At 39.8% G+C, this 19558-nt stretch overlaps 1 protein-coding gene across 5 annotated transcripts in view; it reads right to left on the bottom strand.

Moving 5' to 3' along the window:
* PLCB4 (phospholipase C beta 4) overlaps positions 1-19558 on the bottom strand; it is a 214762-nt gene that overhangs the window by 180513 nt on the left and 14691 nt on the right. For all 5 annotated transcript variants that reach the window (XM_064146107.1, XM_064146111.1, XM_064146110.1 and 2 more), the window contains exon 2: positions 13727-13786. The gene's annotated coding sequence lies outside the window, so the exon portion shown is untranslated. The remainder of the gene's footprint in view (positions 1-13726; positions 13787-19558) is intronic.

Raw genomic sequence — 19558 nt, 5'->3', positions numbered from 1 at the left:
AAAAAAAATAATTAGGACAGTTGGAAAGATTTTAGAGGATTTAATTGTTCACACAGCTACAAAATAAAACCACATCATTTTGAAAGTTTAACGAAGCTATGCTCAAGTAAGTAGTGCTGCATCTAGCAAACTCCAAATACTATCATATAGTTCATTACTTACGCTAAGTAAAACTATTTTTGGACCCTGTTGTCCATTGTGTGCCCGATATTAAAAATATAGGATGTGTTTTAGAATCACAGGATGGTTTAGGTTGGAAGAGACCTCAAAGATCATCTAGGTCCAACCCCCCCACCATAGGCAGGGATGCCTACCACTAGAACAAGTCCCTCAAGGCCTCATCCAACCTAGCCTTGAACATCTCCAGGAAGGGAGCATCCACAACCTCCCTGGGCAACCTGTTCCAGTGTTTCACCACCCTTACTTGTTACAGGTTGAGCCTTTAGAGGACTGAGAAGTGGTCTGGAACCTGACTCCAGGTCCCCTTTAGCCTCTCCTGGGATGTGGTCTGGAACCTGACCACCCCAGGTGCAAAAAATGTTAGCCCACATTCACTTCCTGTCTGCAGCACTATAAAAGCCATCAAACGTCCTGTGTCGCTCTCTGCAGAGCGACACCCTCGCTGCTCCAGCTCTGCCACGTGGTGGACCAGCTACCTTTTGAATCTACCTCCATCCATCCTGCTTTGTATATATTTTTGTACCTGTTTTTCCTTCCCTTATTCTTCTCTAAGCTCCCTTACCTTAAACACCCTTTACTTATTGCTAAAGTTATTTTTAACTTCCAAAATCGGTGCTAGACTGCTTTCTGTGGGTGTTTTACCCCCCTCCACTCTTTCTACCCAATTCTCTTTTTTTTTTTCAAAGAGGGAAGAGGGAGGGCATCCTATAATTAAATTTGTTCTGTTGGGCTTTGGGAAGCTCACTGTAAAGAACTTCTTCCTAACATCTAGTTTAAATCTCCCCTCTTCCAGTTTAAACCCAATTCTTGTAGCCTGTCCTCATAGAAGAGGTGCTCCAGCCCTCTGATAATCTTAACAGCCCTCCTCTGGACTCACTCCAACACTTCAATGTCCTTCTTGTGTCAGGGGCTCCAGAACTATACACAGTACTCCAGATGGGGTCTCACAAGAGCAGAGTAAACAGGGAAAATCACCTCCCTTGCCCTGTTGGCAGCACTTGTCTTGATGCAGCCCAGGACACGGTTGCTGTCTGGGCTGCATGCACATATTGCCAGCTCACGTTCAGCTTTTCATCAGTGAACACCCCCAGGGACTTTTTTTTTTTGTGGGGGACATTCATTTTGGACAGTACAGGTTAGTTTGTAGGTAGGCTAAAGAAAACACAATCCTTCCTTCATTAAATCATGTGTATATTCATTTTCCCAGATAAGTCTGACAAATTTGTCTTTATCCCTTCCATACCAGATTACATGTATTTGCATAGAAATAATCTTACACATAAAACCAGGACTGGCTTGACTGGAGTTAAAAACATCCTCTCTGAGAACTCAGGCATTTATGCTGAAGAAGAGTAATATGCCTACAGAGAGAACTTTAGCATAAGAGCAAGCAGAGACTAAGGGTATCTGTACTAACTACCAATGTATCACAAGGGACAATCTAAAAATAAAGCCATGCCAAAACAGAAAAAATATTTACAAGACGACATAATCAAGACTCAAGTTTAGGCCTATCAACTCCTTGCTCCCATCCCATTCTTTATTTACCCATGTGGTTAATTGCACCAGAATGCAGTTAACAGAAACGTTTGCATGAGAAAGGCCTTACTAGCACTGCTTTCAGAAAAATTATCATCGGGGAATGCTCCTGTAACAGACATTTTATGAAGGTAGACTGGCTATAATCCTAATGGCTGCAAGAAGAAAAACAATACCTTCAGAAAAGCAGAAGTCAGCAGCTTTCTTAATGCAGCTCATAAAATCAGTGTATGCAAATTTCTAAGCACCTCTCTATTTCAATACATGTCAATATTCCTCATTTACAGCTCATCTAAAAAGACTAATAAATCATCTGCATCTCTTTTGAAGTAAAGCTTAGAGAACACACTAAAAAAGGAGACTATTTTAAATTAAACCATGCATATTTAAATATCTTCTACCCTTAAAAACATGAGACAAGTACATCTGAGCTGTTTATTTCATTGTCTTTTCTATCTATTTCAAGTTCATTACAAAGCATGCCTACCTGATACAGCCAGATCTCTAAATGGAACTGACATAATGCAGCAAACATTTTGTTTACCAGACGTTTATAATTCAATTTGTAGACATTTGCAAATGTTAGATTTCAGACTGCCTTCTTAATGGATTCTTTAACAACTCAGTAGATGCACAGTAGCTGTGGGTATATTAGGATAATCAGTCTCAGGAGTAAATTATTCCGTCTAGCCTTTCACTCAAGTTTTAACCTCAAAATTACAAAAAGGAAGAGTCATTTCACAGACCTTGTTCAAAAGAAATGTGTCTGGTGGATGCTGGTGAGAAAACCCAGCAGCAAATAATTTCCAAGTACTTATGTCCTGAAGATTTGTTCAGATGCTTGGAAAACATTGAGATGGTTTATTTACAGTGCAGATGTGTAATATCCCCCAAAGGACACAAGGGAAATCTTGACAAGTAAAGAGCAAAATTAAAATTTAGTTTACTTTAAGATTCTAGGTGTTTGGATGTTTGAGTAACTTCAATTTGTATTTTTAATAGGTTATTATTATTTTTTAATTACTTCAGCTCATTCTATTTAGAAAAAGGATCAAAGTTTATTAAACTACACTGTCAAATTTCAAATAAAATTTATTGTCAAAACATGACATCTCTTGCAACCCTAGGCTACTTAAAAAAACAAAAGATACTGACTTCACAGTCAAATGAAACAAAAGGCTGCTGAAGATAATTGAGACTAATGTCAACATAAAAAAAACCCACACTAAAACAAAACAACCATTGAACATTTCAAGATTCTCAAGTCACTATGAGACTCAGATACAAACTTGAAAAGCTGGAGACAAGGGTGATTTCTTTTTTTACCATTCTGTTAAGTCTTCCTGTTCTAAGAAAATCTAAAAAGGACTACCAAGCTATTAAACCTTTCAGTAGATCATTTGTGGGATGAGTTATTAGCATAATTGGGGGCACACTTTATTCTAACCTTTGCAAAACTTTCATTTCCCAGACGTGATAGATACAAAGTGCTTTTATAATACCAATAATGATTATTTCCTAGGGGAAACTGCCAATTATAAGTTGGTGAAAATATGCTATACCAGATGTACATCGAGAAAATGAATACACTCACCAACAGTCAGACTCATTAAAGCCATTCTTCAAATATTAATAAAACTTTTCACTTCCATGAAATACACCCTGTACATTTCGACTGCATCTTCTCAACTCATTCATTCAACAATAATAAATGTCCAATTGATGTTTAAATACAGCATTTATGCTGAATGTTCCCCTTTCCCTGGCAGTAAACCAACATATCTGGGAAACTGTTTTAACATTTAACCACTTTAATTCATACTGTTTCTATGAAGTCACATCAAGTGTCAGCAAAAATACTCAGATACAGAAACATATCCCTTGTGTTCTGGACACAAAGATCACATGAAAGGATAAGCAATAAACTGTCAAACAGTGTGGATTTTTGTTTTATAATATTGACTCCCTTTCATTCTGCTGAGGTCACAAGTACAAGAGGTAGTAGATTCAATAGCATAATTTCCTGCTCCTCTATCACCTGCTGCCTCATAACCTGTTGCCAAGGTTCAGTAGTTGATGTGCACCACCAAGAAAGGGAGGGTACAGCCAGCCAAGATTCCTCAACACATTAACTAGACCGAGGACGAGACAACTGCCTTTTCACCAAAACACCCTCAACTACTCAGTGTGCTCAGCTCTACATATATGCACTAAGAGTACATTTCATTCCTGCACTTTTGCACCAGTCTCAGGCGTCTTGCTTGCAAAGCATCTTTTACACATACTCCACAGAAACAGGGAGGTCTTCCCCAAAAAAAGAAGTCTTAGGGGATATGGCTAATTCAGTTTCTTCACAGGTAACCCTGGCTTTTTAAAGCTATCCCTGGAACCCAGTGGATGAATGCGTAGAATTGGAAGGCTGCAGAATCGTACCAGAATGTAAAAGAAAGTTCACTAAAGAGTAGTCAGGACACAACCACACTACAGAACAGGTTCCAGCTCTTACTGATTAGCCATTCTATATGGTGTTGCTTTAGCTATATTACCTCGTATTTTAAAAGGCATTTGCTGTAATGTCTTCACTTAGATCATAATTTTTGAAGTAGGCTCTCACTATCTGATTCCTATTTATGCTCTTGCTAATTTACAAACCTGCAAAGGAGTCTAGTGCCCATTTCATTTTAGAGTCATGAAGTGACTACACAAGCCTTTATTAAACTTTCACAGCACTTCTAGAGTAACACTGATAAGTAGAATATTAATAATAACAAACCTCATTCCAAATTTTATATGAGAACAGAAAATAGTCCATGCTGATATATCAACGAAGAAGAGACTAAAACTTTTGATTTCATTAAGAATATTCACCCAAAATCTATCTCATCTGTTTAACATTTTTAAAAGTTAAAATCCCCAGTTCACCATTTGTGTATACACACAATTTACTAAGGAAAAGAAATACATTCTATAGAGGCCAGACAACAATTTGCTCAACTGAGACACAGAAAAATCCCATTTAAACCAAATCACAGAAGTGTTTTTTAAGCTTTTCACAGTATCTTCCTGGCTATTTTCCTATATCCTTAAGACCAAATGCATTACACAAAAGCAAGCCATAAAAGCAGACATACCAAGATGACTTGTAGATAGGCTTGCACATCCAAACATTTTCCTGCTTTTCCCTCCACAAGATACAACTGTACTATTGCATCTGATGAAAAAGACTGTCTAATTAAAGAAATCACCTTGCTTAGTTCCAACACCAAAGCCAAACACCATGCAAATGTTTGATATGAACACTTCAGAGTTAAGGTAGGCAAAATTATTTTTTTCAAGAAAAAAAATGGGCACCAGCTTCAAATTCAACTAACATAAGTTCTGACTCACATGATCCAAAAACTTACCTCATTATAATTCAAATAGTAAAGAATATTTGATGTATCTTTCTGAAAGGGGATTTAATTGCATAGTGGCCTAGATGTATGGCTCAACATGCAAAGCACACCTTACTTGGCAACATTTTAAAAAGTTACATTTGAAAGAGAAAGATTCAGAAACAACTTGAGCAGACTATCCACAGAATAACATGGGGCAGGCACACCTAACCATCTTGCTGGAAAGGTCCTGCTGAATTCATGGAGTCATCATCTGCTTAGCCTAGGTGAACTCAAACCAAATACAAGCCACAAATATTTTAATAGCTGGGTTAAGTGACTTTTGTCCTCGCATAACTCTTCTACGGAAGGAAAGATGAGGTTGCTTTTTCATATATAGCTCAGCAAGAAGAAAACAAAAATACTGCATGAATTTGTCAGACTGAGCATCTGACTTGCTCATAAATAAGAATGGGATGTACACACCTGAAGATCTAGAGCTAATTTAATGAGCTAAGTGAAGAATTGCATCCTTTGTATCGTAACAGTCTGATCATCAGGCCATTTACAAAAACATTCACTGTAAAACAAGCATAAATTGTCACAGTTTACCATATTTATAAATGTCTGAGAAAAGAGAAGTAACTCTGGTGCTAAGTCCATATACAGCAGCTCCAGAGAGGTGCTTCAGACTGCTAACCAAGACTGCAAACAATCTTGTAATGATCTTGTTTACGATCCAACTTTTCAGTCTGGTACAGATCAAAGAGCGAAGAGCAATTATGAAATCTAAGTAGATTTATTCACTACTTTTCCTTGTAATGTTTAACAAGTCTTATTAATGTTGAAAATAAGAAACAACAATTAAAAGTATAAACAACTGAAAAGTGGAATGTGTGTTGTTAAGCAATAAACATTCCATGAATCTCTGTCTTCCTGCTCCCCCCCTTCTTTTTTTATGGAAAATAACCAGACAGCAGTCTCACCACTCCATGTATTCTAACTTCCAAAAATTGGGAAAGTAACTCTTATACACTGTGTTTCAGATCCAGTAACTCAATATGTCCTTCAAAGATTTGGCAGCAGTTCTTTGGGAGTTACTTCCTACTTTTCTGGCTTATGCAACCTGTCGACTTTGGCAAATTTACACTTAGTAGACTAAGAGGATGTACACAGAGAAAAAGGAAATCATAACCACCACAACAGTTATAAATAAAGTTTTGAAAGCAAATTTAATTTGCCACAGATATTTCCATTGTCTGCAAGAATGTATTTGGATGTGGAATAGCACAGGCTATGCTCTCTGATTCAAGTTTTCATGGGCTAAAAAATCATTTATATAAACAGTTGTTAGTAGGCTCGATTCCACACTATCTCACATGTGTCCGCATTCCCTCTTCTCTAACACAACACTCCTTTTGAGAGCGCCAAAACTAGAACAGATGATGTAAACACTAGAACAAAAGGGGGCTCTGGGAAAGCCATAGGTTGATACAGAGTTATGCCTTTAGCTAGCATATCTTTACTTAAAACACCAAACCAAGCACTGCTCCTCTAAAACAGACAACTAATGTAATGAGAGAAAGCATCCCTCTAAATTTTTCCATAGTTTTGAGGTTTAGAGAAGTTGAAAATAACAGAAGAAAACCAACTTTCCTAAACCCAATGCATTTTCTGGCATCAATTGTGTAGTTTTCATTTTGGCCGCAGCAGAAGGTAGTAAAAACCAAGGAAGAATGCACTGTTCCTGTGGTGTAACATGGAACAACAGTTTAAGAGAAAGTATCTACTAGGCAAATGATCTTAGTGTATTAATAGTAGGACTTGGCACACAGTTTCAACAGGAAGAGAGTCAGAAATTAATATGACATTTTGTCTAAACTCAGCTGTGCACATGACCTCTTGCTTTCTTCTCCACCATAGATGTGTTTCCTGTATCTGACAGCATTATAACATTTCATAGAATCAACCAGATCGGAAGAGACCTTCAAGGTCATCCAGTCCAACCTAGCACCCAGCCCTGTTCAATCAACTAGACCATGGCACTAAGTGCCTCATCCAGTCTTTTCTTGAACACCTCCAGGGACAGCGACTCCACCACCTCCCTGGGCAGCCCATTCCAATGGCAAATGACTCCCTCTGTCAAGAACTTCCTCCTAACATCCAGCCTATACCTACCCCAACACAACTTGAGACTGTGTCCCCTTGTTCTGTTGCTGGTTGCCTGGGAGAAGAGACCAACCCCCACCTGGCTACAGCCTCCCTTCAGGTAGTTGTAGACAGCAATGAGGTCACCCCTGAGCCTCCTCTTCTCCAGGCTAAACAACCCCAGCTCCCTCAGCCTCTCCTCATAAGGTTTGTGTTCCAGGCCCCTCACCAGCTTTGTCGCTCTTCTCTGGACACGTTCCAGCACCTCAACATCTCTCTTGAATTGAGGAGCCCAGAACTGGACACAGTACTCAAGGTGTGGCCTGACCAGTGCTGAGTACAGGGGAAGAATAACCTCCCTTGTCCTACTGGCCACACTGTTCCTGATGCAGGCCAGGATGCCATTGGCTCTCTTGGCCACCCAGGCACACTGCTGGCTCATCTTCAACCTACTATCTATCAGTACCCCCAGGTCCCTTTCTTCCTGGCTGCTCTCCAGCCACTCTGTCCCCAGCCTGTAGCACTGCTTGGGGTTGTTGTGGCCGAAGTGCCGAACCCTGCACTTGGCCTTGTTAAATCTCATCCCATTGGTCTCTGCCCACCCATCCAGCCTGTCAAAGTCCCTTTGCAGGGCTCTCCTACCCTCCAACAGATCAACACCTGCTCCTAGCTTGGTGTCACCTGCAAATATACTGATGCTGGACTCAATCCCCCTCAGTTTCACACTTTACCGTCATTCATCCATTCTGTAGCTGTCTCCATATCTTCCAGATCGTTCTGCTTATTCTTTCACTCTCTTTTTCTCTTTCTTTCACTTGGCTTCAGCTGAAGTCAGCCACAAAAATCTCACTGACCTGTGTGCAAAAGAATCCCTTGGGAACATGGGAATGTCACTCACCCTCTCTGCCTCTACCACCTTTCAGCTTTTGTACTGTCATGCTACCCAAGTCTGAGTTGAGAATCCAGAATGGGAATAGTTTCCTCTGGTTTCTTCCTGGGGCCAGTGTAATTCATTACTACTGAGGAAAGCAACCAGGCAGACAGGTAAACAAAGCAGATGAGAGAGCCAAAGGAACCCAATATGTCTTACTGAGCTGAGCCTGCACAGAAAATTTCTAAAAACTCCACTCTCCTCAGGTTTTATCGAGGCCTGGCAATATGAGCTGCCATTCTGTGTCTCACTTTTTTGGAGACACAGTGTCCATCTTTGCACATGAAACCAGCTCTCTGCACACGGTAAAAGAACAAGGTTCTAACTTTGGGTACTGATTAAATATTTTCAATAAAATAACACCATAGCTCATTTCTTTACACAACATTCCCTTACCTTTAAAAAAAAAAACCAACAAATAGTCTTTCCTTCCTGGGGAGTGACAAATAAATCTTAAGGAAAAATCTTTATTAAGGCAGTCATCTCAAAAAATACCCAGGCAAAAAGACAACAACTTCTCTCAGCCCAAGAAAACTCACATCATAAACCACTAAAATATATGGAAGCCAAGATTTGTTTCCTCCCTCTTCCTGCATTAGAATGTTTGAAGATTCTGGCATCATTTAAGACAGACCTACCATGACACAATTTGTGGTGGCAGCAGCCTGGTCTGCTTCAAGAGTTCTCTCCAAAAGTCCACCACTCGTGCATTCTTTCCCCACTAACCTTTGCTCTGCCAGCACAAATGAAACTGATTCAGCTGAGAAATCACAGGATAGTTTGAGCTGGAAGACAATTCTGAAAGTCATCCACACCTCTCTACAGTGAGCAGTAACATCTTCAATTAGATCAAGTTGCTCAGAGCTCTCTCCAACCTGACCTTAAATGTTTCCAAGGATGGGGCATCTACCACCTCTCTGGGCAACCTATGCCAGTGTTTCATCAACCTCATGATAATAATAATAAAATCTGATTTATTTCTAGTTTAAATCTCCCTGCTTTCAATTTAAAGCCAATCACCCCTCATCCTGTTGCAATATTCACTACTGAAAAGTCTCTTTCAATTTTTCACACAAGTCCCCCTTAAGTACTGCAGTAAGGTCTCCCCAGAGCCCTCTCCAGGTTAGAAAAAATAATTGTCATTTAGAATTTTATTTAGCAGGTCTACTTCTCAGTCAGATTAGTTACCTAATTCACTAGTGACTTAAGCTTTTGGTGTGAACAAGCATCCAGGGACAAGAAATTAGATGCTGGGAGTGAGATAGGGGACTAGTTTCTTTACCAGAAGTGTCAGTTTAAATGCGTGTGAAACTACAGGGAAGCCAACAAGTGAGACAGTACCTGCTGCCATAAATTATCTGTACGTTTTGCCATCACTCATTTTTTTTCCCTCCCAGAGCTTTACCTCTCCCTCTGAACCTCCAACCTTTCTCAGTTTGAGACCCTTGCCAGTATATACTTTCTGCATGCTTACCTTCCCTACCAAAAAGGTCCATCCATTCTTGAGTTTTGCTCTAATTGTTAGACAGATCAGTCCTTCAAAGGAAAGTGTAAAGACTACATTATCACAAACAGAAGGGAATGTTTGGAAAACAATGCTTTATCTGGACACCGTAAGCTTCATTTATTTTGCCTCTCTATTTTTGTTTTATACTCTTGACTCCAGGTTTTAATGACAGAAGATATTTTAAGCATTCCTGACCTAGTAATGTGCTAAGAGAGCTTTTATAAAGAAAACATTGTCCATTTGAAGGGAAACACAGTGTATACTCCACCTAAGTAAGCTATGCATGTTGCTTACAAACAGCAGATAACTTTTCAGACATAAAAGAACTCAGTTTCCAGAAGCCAGACATAACATATAAAAAAAATCAGATAAGACGTAGAATTCAACAGACCTTATTAGAAGAACAGCAGTAGGATTCATGGGCAAAAGAGATGCTGTAGAGCAAAATTCAGCTCAGGTTGAAAATACCCCACAAAATATCTTAATTGCTGTGCTTATCAAGATATCCAGTGGAGACACTGTCTAAAAGTAGGATTAAAAGCCTCTTTTTTTTGAGAATTGCCTGGGTCTCTAACAAGAAAGCAGTTAGTCTTTATTTTTTCCCTACAAAGTGTGACTTCCATTTTGGAATCATTAAAACATCCCATGTAACGACCAGGAAGAAGCAAATACTTCAGGACTAAAACTCATTCTCATTTATCACAGTATCACCAAGGTTGGAAGAGACCTCATAGATGATCAAGTCCAACCCTTTACCACAGAGCTCAAGGCTAGACCATGGCACCAAGTGCCACATCCAATCCTGCCTTGAACAGCCCCAGGGACGGCGACTCCACCACCTCCCCGGGCAGCCCATTCCAGTGTCCAATGACTCTCTCAGTGAAGAACTTTCTCCTCACCTCGAGCCTAAATTTCCCCTGGTGCAGCCTGAGGCTGTGTCCTCTCGTTCTGGTGCTGGCCACCTGAGAGAAGAGAGCAACCTCCTCCTGGCCACAACCACCCCTCAGGTAGTTGTAGACAGCAATGAGGTCACCCCTGAGCCTCCTCTTCTCCAGGCTAAACAATCCCAGCTCCCTCAGCCTCTCCTCGTAGGGCTGTGCTCAAGGCCTCTCACCAGCCTCGTCGCCCTTCTCTGGACATGCTCAAGCATCTCAATGTCCCTCCTAAACTGCCAGCACTTACAAAGCTGAAGCTGTTTAGTTTGAAGAGGAAGATGAAGAGAGATCTCATTGGTCTCTACTACTACCTCAAAAGGTTGTTGATGGTATCTTCTTACAGTTAATTAGCAATAGAATAAGAGAGAGTGGCCTCAAAGTGCAGAGTAGGTTTACAGTGGACATTGGGATATTTTTTTTCCACGAAAATAGCAAGACATTGGAATAGGCTGCTCAGGAAGGTGGCTGAGTCACGATCCCTGGTTGTGTTTAAATGTTTGGGATGTGGTTTAGGTATGAAATTTTGTAGAGCTGAGTCAACGGTTGGACTTGATAATCCTGGGGTTTTTTTTTTCAAACCTGAATGATTCTAGGATTCTGTGAATATGCTCAGCAGGTGTGACAATGGAGGTAATGCAGATCTACACTGGCATAAAGAAGACACACACAAAATGTTCCTCTGATTGCAGTAAATAGATTACATAAAGCAAGTAAGTTTGTTAGTGTGAGCAGCACCATACTAACAGTGTGTGTATTGGTGCTTACACTTTCTTTCACAGGTACAAGATGTCATCTGTGGCTACATGGCACTACTTTGGAAGCAAGTTAGTCATGCAGATCTACCAGGTATTCCCTCAACTGTTTAAGTAAAAACAGCAGTTGGTCCAGCTATAAAGATCATAGCAGACATACTCTCTTAAACTTCAACACTCTTAAGAACTTAGGTTGTAGAACAGCTTATAGCCAGTCTCCTAATTTGCAATCACAAAGGGAAAGGAAAACTTGAACAACAATCTAACTGGCTAATTCTCTCTCCAAATAAACAGTCTTTCAGAGCACAAAAGGGGTCAAGTTTTCTGTCGCTCCTGATGGCATTAAAGGGAGAATGATTATAGGTAACCATGTGTTCCAGTAAAGGCAGCTTCCCCCATTTGCACAGCCCTGTCCTGCTACCACTATATGAACCTGCAAGGACACACTGCTGGACCTCACATTCAGAGTAAGGACTGCCTAGAACCACCATAATGAAATGGACAATAATGCATGATGGTCTCAGACTTCACCGATACAATGTTTCAGCATGCTAGCTGCTCAAAAACAACTCTCCCAGGTTTCTTAAATGTAACTATTACCAACTACAGTATGCTGCTTACTGACCCTAAAACTGACTGTATAAATTGTGACTGCCTGGGGCTATTTTTGTATTGTTTTTGTTTTGTCATTATGCCAAATTCTCTTCATATTTACTTGATGTCAATCCAGAAGTTCTGGAATTTGCTTGAAGAGGTTTTCAAGTCTTTGACTTTCAAGATGGTGAGCAAAATCTATGCTATATTCTTTTATGTATGCTATGTGAAAATTGTTAAAAATTAGTCCAAATGGAAAACAAAAAGCAGCATCCTCGACTTCCTTCACTAAACTACATAGGTAGTAGTTTTTCCCTCTTGAGTTTTATTTTGAAAGCTTGCAAGATGTTCAAATGTGACAACTACTCAACGTAAACTGATTTATTCCCTACTTCTTCATGAACTCGAACAAATGAGCCAATTATCCCAGCACTTCTGTCACTGGTGTGATGTCATTTTGAATTCCTAGTAAAAGTTCTACAGCTATTACTGGCCAATGTAGGTTTGTTTTGATTATTGTAGCTGACTGCACTTGTGGCCACAGAAAAATTATTTTTATCAGTTACAAATAAACAAACCAATTGTGACAGAACAGCAGCTTCAGTACAACAAATTCCCAAACCCTTATGGCATGCAGAAGTGAAAAATAAAGAAAACAGAAGTGTATTCTAATGGCCAATGCCAAGGATATGTATGCATAAAGTACTGCCTACAACCACTGTACTGTTACTTTTAAAGTTCTATAAGACCAAAGCAATCACACCTCCTGGTGTTGGCAGCTTCCTCTGAACTTCATTTTTTTCTGCAAAGAACCCTCTAAAGCAACCTATCTGCAACAGGAATGCAAAAGCAGCTCAGACTGTATCAGAAAATTCTGATGTGAATTTAGATACATTTGATATGAAAAACAAAAAATACACTATCTCATCACGGCCACTTAAAAAAAAATCAGCAGTAATAGTGCATGAAGTTCTACGTTCTTACTTGCATGTGCAGTGGTCTGCTCCTATGCAGGGAATACAGGCATAAACAGACCCAGGGCAAGACCCAGGCGTGGCTTAGGATGAGAAACTAGCATTTGCTTCAACAACCCTTTTGGGCTTGCTCAAGGCCTGGATGCTAAAATCAGCTGAGCATTTGGCAAAGTGGTTCTTCTGGACAACAAGAGCCAATGAAGAAAGAAATCTTTGAAATCATTGCAATACCCAGAACTACACTCAGAGTGGGAGCATGTATGACGAATGTAAGCTAGAGTGCAAGCAACCCAACCCTGAGTGTGAAAGAATAAAATTTGTTCTCCACGAGTTGTAGGTGCTAAGAATTTGCTTCAATCACAGAGATTGGAGCACTTAAAACTGCCTTTGAAACCGTTTTAAAATGGCTCCACATAATCACTGTAGTTGTCAGGGATGAAGGGGGAGGAAACAAAAGATCAGTTTATTTCTCACCTGTACTTCTTAGAATGTTAGCCTCTACGAAAAGATGAGGCCACTGAGGACTCAGAATACCCCCATCTGTCACTGATCATCCTCACAGACACACCTTTCCTAATGTAAGGGTATCTGGTTTTCTGGAGAGAACACAATACTCTGAATTTGCAGAGTTATGACAAATTCCTAAGAGCTTCTCTCACAAACCCCAACCTCTGTTTTTTTCAGAATATCCTTCTCATCCTGCTAATATGGACAATGGAGCACTGAAACACTGAACTGTATTTTGAACTTGAAAAATATTAAAATAACCACCAAATCCACAAAAATCCATACCTTCTGAAAATCAGGAATTACTCTGTAGACGTTTCCATTGTAGAGAATATCTTTCTTCCCCTAAAAAAAAAAACAAACAACAGCCTTAAATGTAAATACTAAGAATTCATTACTTAAACCCACTTCATCTTTCTCCCCTGAAGTAGTTTCTCCCTATGGATCAGAAATGCACACTGTGACAAGAATAAACATTACACACTGTGAGGTTTTGTCTGAAGTTCATCTCATTTTGAAATTCCTTTCTTTGTTTTCTAAGCAAAAGCATGGTAGCTGCAGGTAAAACCAACACAAGGTATACATTGTTACAAGCATTTAAAACTAGAAAGTAATCCCGCACAGCAGAGACCAAGTATGAGATAGCACTTCAGGAACAGAGTAAAAACAATTTTATTTTATTCTGAGTTATATAACCAAGTCTCTCCCTCTCCCCCCAGCTTTAAACAGTAAATTATGCCAGACTTCCTCCATTGTTTTTGCCAACATTTTAGGATGAAAACACCAACTAATTCACTGATGTCCGCTTCTGTCTTTCCTTTTTATATCTGTGGGGAGGGTTGCTGCACGCAGGCATTCAACACTTCCATGCTTCTCAGCAGTGCAAGTGGGTAAAGGGACTGACATTGTTCCCTCATCTCCAGATACCAGGACAGCAACAGTCAGAGCAGAGTCCAAGCAACATTCTAGTATCTTCATCTTCTGCAATACATCCTGTGTGTCATAAGATCAAGCACTTCAAGGAAAAACTGACCTCTTCCCAAGCTTCCTCTGAGGAAGTACTTGTACAGATCCTGTGGTCATCACACCTATACCAGTAGCAGCAACTCTTTTGCCATTGTTACTTCCCCACAACACTTTAAAATGCACAAAAATGAAGTTATTTCTGTATCTTAAATCATTTGTGTGAAAGCTTAAAATGGACATGAGCACAACAGCCACACACAGCAAGTAACACAACAACTTACAGAAGTCTGAAAAGGACACAAGTGTTAAAAAATTAAGTCAAATCCAAATGTAGATTAAAAATTATTTATTACAAGAGAAGACGCCTTTAAAAACTGTTCATCACTGAAAATAACATGAACATAACCACAGCTTTATCAAAGTAAACTCTATCAAGAGCTGTTCAAGAGCTGTTGCACACATTAGACTGGAAGCTATATTTTATTCTCTTTCATTAATCTTCATCTTTTTTCCTTTGAAGTAAAATAAATTGAAGCCTAACACTGAGAGCATCCACTAGATGCGTACTATGCGTTAAATCTCACTTTACACCTTTCAATTTTTGAAGTGTAGAAGAAAAAAAAAACAAGCCTCAGAAGCAGACCAGAAGACAAGTGTCTCAGCCAAGCACGGTTAGAGTGTAGGTCTAGCATTTGCCTTGGAAACTCAACGGTGCATAAACCACCCCAAACAGTATACCAGAGGGACTGAGAACCAGAGAACCACAGTAATCCCAAGAATGAAAGCAGTTAAAAGTTTCCTGCTCTGTTGAATCCTCTCAAAGTTGCCAAAAACTTTCATTAAACCAATTTTTTTCCAAAACAAACAGCAGCTCTGAGAGGATGTTAGCTAGGTTATTTGTTCTCAATAAATATTGACAGCACATTCTGTAAAAAGCTATACAATGCTTTTGTTTGAGATGTGTGATTGTTCTTTCATTTGTTTGTTGCTTGTTTTGTTTAATGCCTCAAACTTGTTTTCCTAGTGCACTCTTATGGTGGCCTCAGTAGCTCAGAGTTACATGACAAGATGTCACTGGGTCTGCACTACATCACAGTTGCATGCAACGACATCCTTACACTTTGGAGGTCAGTAAAGCCAGCTAAGTGTTAAAATCAAGTCACTGTTTGAAACATGTTTTGGCCTGAAAAACAAACACATTACAAAAACGGTTTCAAACCTACAAGCTACTCTATCCGTCTGCAAAGAGAGATACACCTCAGATACTTTTGCTCTCTCGTAGCATGCAGTCAAATTTCAACACATTTACATCATCATAAACACCAGCACAGCTCCGCAATAGCATCATACCATACCTAATGCATATAACAGAAACAGACTCTGTTTCAGCTGGTTTTAATCATTTACAGCTTTCTGGCTAAAACTGCCTTTGGGCTCTGAAATGTCTCATATTCTGCGTAAACAGATGAGTATGATACCAATTTAATGAAAAAAGTTTCTTTAGTTATGCAAACACCAAACCTATTTTTCTTTTCACCAGTTAAAGTTTTATTTCTTCAGAAGCTTGTTTGTGTTCAAAATCTCCCATGGCCCCTTTAGTAAGGCCACAAATTCTGAGAGAAGTACTTAGAGCCAGAGTCCAGTCTCAGCTGACTAGAGGCAGAAACACTGAGCAATCAGTAAGTCACAGGAGCCTGACTGCTGACAGAATAACAGACAGCACCTACATCCTCAGGTTTAGCCTTTGTTCCACAGCTGGTTGTAAAGGCCAAAATAGAAAAAGAGATATTCATTTCTCTCCTGTTCCAAAGAAATAAAAATAAGCCATTTTTAAGAAGAGGTGAACAAGCTAGTCTTAAGTACCTTGATACCTACTTTTATGATCATTCATGTTCCTCACATCTTAAACACCTAACCAAGTAATAACCTAGTTAGGCATTCAGTAGGAATCAAGATCCTGTGGTATCTCAGACATCAAATTCTCAAGTGTTGAATATTCATCACTGGCCCCAACACAGATTTCTTAACTACTGTTCAGTAAAGAAAGATTTGTTTCTTGACTAGTCACCTGAACTTTCCTACCACCTTAAATATACCATATGGGCCTGCCTGCCACTTTTCATGCAACTTAACCCCATAGTAATGAACTTCAGTTTTCAGTTGTATTATGGAATCCTTCAAAAAGACAGACAGACTTCCTCAAGCAGAAGACAACTTTTCATCAGAGACCAAACATTAAAAAATTCTTTTTCACCTGCCATACTCGCAGATGATCAGAGAGAAACGCACTTGCAGAAGTGCGTAACTGTTTCCCATCTGTGGACACTTGGCTGTGAAGTCACCCACTGGAAGACCTTAGAATTCCAATAAGAACCTTTTGCCTAGCTCTAAAAGCAAAGTGTATGTACCTAATTAGAAAGGACCACTAGAATCTAAATGTAAACAGTTTTAGTCCATCTATATATAGTGGAACAACTATTAGCTACCAAATCTTCACTCATTTTGTGTCAGAAAGGAATATCATCTGTAACTTATCTGTTTATCCTTTTCAGACATACAATTTTTACCATATTTCAGACCTAAATTTACTACATAGCAATCTGGATATGTAGTTTCTAGAAAGGTCCTTTCCTACTTTCTGATTTATTTTCTCTTTCAGGATCTGGATTAAAACCAAAATCAACAAACCCCACACCCACCAACAGACAAACACAAAAAACTGGGCAGGGGAAATCACATCACTCACACTCTAACACTGGAGTTTTGCTAAGATGGTGCCACCTGGTACACATTTTTGGGCAGGAAACCACTCTTACCAAAACAATGTCATGTCAGAGCTCTGCCTCCTTACAGCATACAGCTAGGCTAAGCAGTGCCAGCTCCTGCCTTCAACAGGGCAAGCTGTTCTAGCAAGGGCTGTGCTGTCAAATCATTCATTCTCATGTGGAGCCTTTGAGAAACCTCAGCTCCTTCCTCAAGTGGAGACTTGCCAGGGACATCAGTCTGTTGCTAGTGACACACTGCACACAATTCAGTAAGCTTCCTGCTCTAAGTGTTACATAATTTGAGCCTCTGGCATATCTTTCTGGAACATTTCACATCCTAATCCACAAGATGCACAGCCTCTTTAGTAACTAGATAAATTCTGCACCTTTTCTTCACTGATATTTACCTAGATGGCACTGACTATGGGCCATATGGCTGCCCATTCCCAAATGAATAAAACCTGGACAGTGCAATTCACAGTTACACACAGAAGTCACCAAATACACAGTTAAACACAATTATTGGTAAACAACTTCAGAAACAGTGAAGAAGCCCTACCACACAGCATTTCATCCATTTCTGCCAAAGGAGTATCATTATGCAAATCCCATTCATAAACTACATACGTTTTTATTGAGGGCTTTTGCATTTAGCTTCACTGAATTAAGTCAGTGTGCTAGTTTGAAGCAAGCTAGAGTGTTTTGGTGAGAAAAACTGGACCATAGGCTGTGAAAAGGAAAACAATGGTGATGTCTCCTTCCCTCAGAGTCTCGCTGAAGAAGAATGTAAACATCAGATAACACTCTCGCCATTTTTTTCTCTTCACTCTCGGGCTGGGCTTTGACTGAGCTGCATCTCTCTATCCTCACCTGCCACTCACCTTTGCTTCTTAACCTCTTGGCTGAACCTCCATTCTTCCTTAGGACTGGGGTAAGGTTGAGAGGGGCAGGGGGAAGGTGCAGGGGTGGTTGAGAGCCCCTCCTGGGGACTCAGGTTTCTGGGAGGGGAGTTGTGTTTCTGTATTACCTTTTACCTTGGATATTTCTGTATATATTGTAAATAGCTGCTTGTATATTGTGCTAGCTGTAAATAAATAGCTTCATTTATATTCCCAGAGCTGGCTGAGTCTAGTTGGGTACCTTCTAAAGTGTGTGTGGGGGGCGGGGTACACCCAAACCACCACAGTCAGAAACTTCCAAAACGAAAAGTATACTACCTGCTGCTAGTGCCACACACAGTAACTTGAGTACTAGAGCTACACCTGGACCCAGACACAGTCACGAGTTAGGAGAGTTCCAAACTCGGAATCAGAGTGCATACTGCTAAATCGAAGTAAACACTTTTTTGGTGTTCCTTAAGCAAGACCTAGCACAGAGAGCGCCTGAAACAGGCAGAGTATTTCCACATAGACACCAAAAAAAAAAAAAATCTACTATATGAAAAGCATATCAATTGATAATAGTTAAACACATGCTCCAAAATTATTTAAAGTCTTTTAGACTTTGCTACAGTGAACAAATTATGTTTAGATGATAAAACTATAATTTAATCTAAGCAGGCAGCAGCATTTGCACAATACAAAACAGTTTCCACAAGCTTTCATCATATGCAAATATAACAGGCCTAAGAAACCAAACCTGCAATTTAAGTCACAAACTTTCAAGTATCTTGGATGTAAGAACTATATACTATCTTAAAGTTCCTGCACATAGTTTTGTCTGTTTCAGGTTGCTCATATGAAGGTTTTAGGGGAAAAAAAGTACTCCTACAGTCACCAATAGTGACTCCAGAACCAAAATTACTATCCTGCACTTTAAAAGGTTTTCAATCTATGAAATTACTCATTTTCAATAAAAGCATTAAAAATCCAAGACTTCACTTACAGCACTACGGAGAATCCAGGTCAATTACAGGCAAATGCTTTCACTCTGCTTGGGCCAATTAAGTTATTTTCATTAAAAACTGCATTCCAACTAAGAGTGGAGTGTCTCACCACATCCAAAGGAAACAGAAATGCAGGGGCAATCCCAGGCTTCAACACGCAGTCAGGACATGCAATGGAACATGCTGGAGGTAAGAAGACAGAAGACAGCTACTCCTTTCAGGCCAGCAAGCCCCCAGCTGCCATCACTTGGTATCAGTAAGATAAAATGCAGTCACCTAAGTTCTCCAGGGAAATCTCACTGCCATCACAAGAATACTACTGCAGGTCAAACTACTTTTAGGACATGCCCTATGTTACAGAAACTGGGAACTTGTTTCCTGTCATTCATGTTTTGAAATGCGTGCCAGCAACTCCACCACAGCATGCTGAGAACTATGCTTTTACTATCCTAATCTTCCACAAAGGCAAGAGAAATGATTAAGCAGCATTATTTTTCCCTA

This window comes from Pogoniulus pusillus, chromosome 7 (assembly GCF_015220805.1).
Source record: "Pogoniulus pusillus isolate bPogPus1 chromosome 7, bPogPus1.pri, whole genome shotgun sequence".
Classification (NCBI taxonomy): domain Eukaryota; kingdom Metazoa; phylum Chordata; class Aves; order Piciformes; family Lybiidae; genus Pogoniulus; species Pogoniulus pusillus.
Note: the sequence above shows the minus strand (reverse complement) of the source record. Positions and strands in the feature narration are given on the sequence as shown.